At 40.7% G+C, this 2494-nt stretch overlaps 1 long non-coding RNA gene across 1 annotated transcript; it reads right to left on the bottom strand.

The window, feature by feature from the left end:
- Positions 1 to 1032: 1032 nt before the first annotated feature.
- On the bottom strand, positions 1033 to 1878 carry LOC143111759 (uncharacterized). Its single transcript, XR_012984609.1, has 4 exons — positions 1854 to 1878; positions 1607 to 1745; positions 1325 to 1379; positions 1033 to 1216 (listed from the first exon to the last, which is right to left on the bottom strand). It is a non-coding gene; the product is annotated as an uncharacterized LOC143111759 (long non-coding RNA).
- Between the last annotated feature and the right edge of the window lie 616 nt (positions 1879 to 2494).

Here is a 2494-nt window from a genome sequence, read left to right as displayed (position 1 = left end):
TGCTTAAATGCTATGTTAAGCTAGGCCTAGGTCAATGTAACATTAGCTTGGGATGTTTTTACAGTAAGCATTGGTAGTTGTGAAAGCAGCCCCAGATAGCAAAATTTGACCGGCCCACCTCTGGCCCACTACCTTGCCTCAGGGTTTTGTGAGTGTTGGCCCAGTTCTGGCTGGGCCTCCGGCCCAACAATGGCCCAGTTACTGATAACTGACACAAAGAATTTCCTCTGGCCCAGATGTGGCCCACACACTGCAAAATGACTCTCATTGTTTCTGTTGGCCCAGTTCTGGCCCACACACTGTAAAATGACTCTTATTGGAACTGTTGGCCCAGGTGTGGCCCACACACTGTGAAATGACTCTTATTGTTTCTGTTGGCCCAGGTGTGGCCCACACACTGTGAAATGACCGTCATGCATTCTGTTGGCCCAGGTCTGGCCCACACACTATATAACTGAGTGTTGGCTGAGTGTCGGCTGGGCCTCTGGGCCTGTACTGGCCCACACACTATAAAACTGATCTGATTGAGTGTTGGCTGAGTGTCGGCTGGGCCTCTGGGCCTGTACTGGCCCACACACTATAAAACTGATCTGACTGAGTGTTGGCTGAATGTCGGCTGGGTCCCCGGGCCACATGTGGCCCATTAACTACCAAAAGTACTTGAAAATAAACACAAATCCAGAACTAGTAATTAAAAGCACAAGCTACTTTTATTAACAAGTTTGACAAACACAACCTTGCAAATAAAACAAACATTTAAAAATTATACAAGCTTTTACATATATACACTTTAGAAATTTAACAAGTTAAAATATACAATCTACTTTTATCTACAACAATCAACATCTTTCATATACAAAAACACAAACAATTAAACATTTTAAAACTGTATAATGATTCAAAGAAATAAATTATTCTAAATTAACATTAAACATTTACAGAAATATTCTATCTCTCTCCCTCACTCACTCACTCTAAAAGAGTAATTCCATTGGCAGTAGTTGTGGGTTGTGAGTTAAGTGTTGTGCTAGTGCTTTAAATTCTGTAATTTTGTACCATGTACCATGACCTACCCAGCTACATACATGCACACATACTCACTATCAAAGCATTTTTCAATAGCAGCAACCTTTGCCACCTGCCTTCTCTTTCTGTTGCCGCTTCATTGTTGCCTCCACCAGTTTCAGCAGCACTACCAGCCGGGGGTGTCTCCAAACTGCATTTAGGTATAAAAGAATATTATAAGATCATTATGAGGTCTAAAGCAAGATTTTAACATGTCATCTGTCAGAGAAGTTCTGTTTGTCCACTCAAATATACTTACAGATAGCCACCTCAGCTCTCTGTGGGGGTTGATCAAAGAGTTCTTTCCATCCATCCTTCAATTTGAGATGCATGGACAGCATGTCATTTCAAAAGAAAAGAAATAAAATCATTAAACTATTTATCCTTTACTGTCTGACAAAATATTACTAAAGCCCAGTCTTGCCACTCTGCAGCTGTCCTAGTTATTTTGGGCAACATTGACATTGTGTGATTGTTAAATGCTGATATATTACCAATGACAATCACCAAGAGCAAGACATATTTGTCAACACATACAGACCTGAAGCACAAAGGCTTGTGGACTTCCTTCACAAGAGCCTTGTGGGTGCTCCAGTTGGTTGGCCATGTTTTCAACAGCGCATGTTTCCTGCCCACTCCTGTTCTTTGCTGACATAATGGATGAGGCAAACCAAAAGCATCTAAAAATGACACATCACAAAACACAAGCCTAGATGAAAGCTGATTCCTATGATTTGGCTCATCTAAACAAAAACGTATTACTTATTCTATTAAATCAATGTACTTACCAAGAGCTATTCAGGTCTCCTGTTTTTTCAACACAAGAAATGGTTCACACATGTATACACGGGTAGCCTTCTTCATCCAAAGGAGTGCAGGCAGGTCTCTGGTCAGTGTGGCCTGGATTCTGAGGTGTACATTTAAAAAAAGTCACAGTAACGTTAGGTTAATGGAAGTATGTGTTCAAAATTATTACATGATCATAAACAACCCCTCAGTACAAAATACAGAACGACCTTAAAATACAGATTTTGATGAGCTTTACATGACCAGGACAGGACCCACCCTGCTACCATCTCTCTCTCTCTCTCTCTCTTTCTCTCTCACACTCACACACTCTCTTAAGGCATACAGTCTCAGTCCTGCCTGCCTATGCCTGAAGTTGGATAGATAACGATGAAATGCCCAATTACCAATCGCTATATTCTAAGTAATCCAATACTGGTTAACTGTTAAGCTATTTCTAAAATGATTAGATCACACTTTTCTTTGAAAACCACATAATTATGCAAGTATAGCTAACGTTACAGCACTGAACGTTTTTGACTAACCACCAACACTGACGTTAACGGTAATTAGGCCAACAAAGTAGGCTAAGAAATCATAACGTATGTTACCGCTAGCTTCGTCATCGTCAAGGGGGTTAGAT

Source organism: Alosa pseudoharengus, unplaced genomic scaffold (genome assembly GCF_046254945.1).
Source record: "Alosa pseudoharengus isolate Yale_2024_CS ecotype anadromous, Long Island Sound unplaced genomic scaffold, YU_APseudo_1.1 YU_APseudo_1.1_scf_8, whole genome shotgun sequence".
NCBI lineage: Eukaryota > Metazoa > Chordata > Actinopteri > Clupeiformes > Clupeidae > Alosa > Alosa pseudoharengus.
Note: the sequence above shows the minus strand (reverse complement) of the source record. Positions and strands in the feature narration are given on the sequence as shown.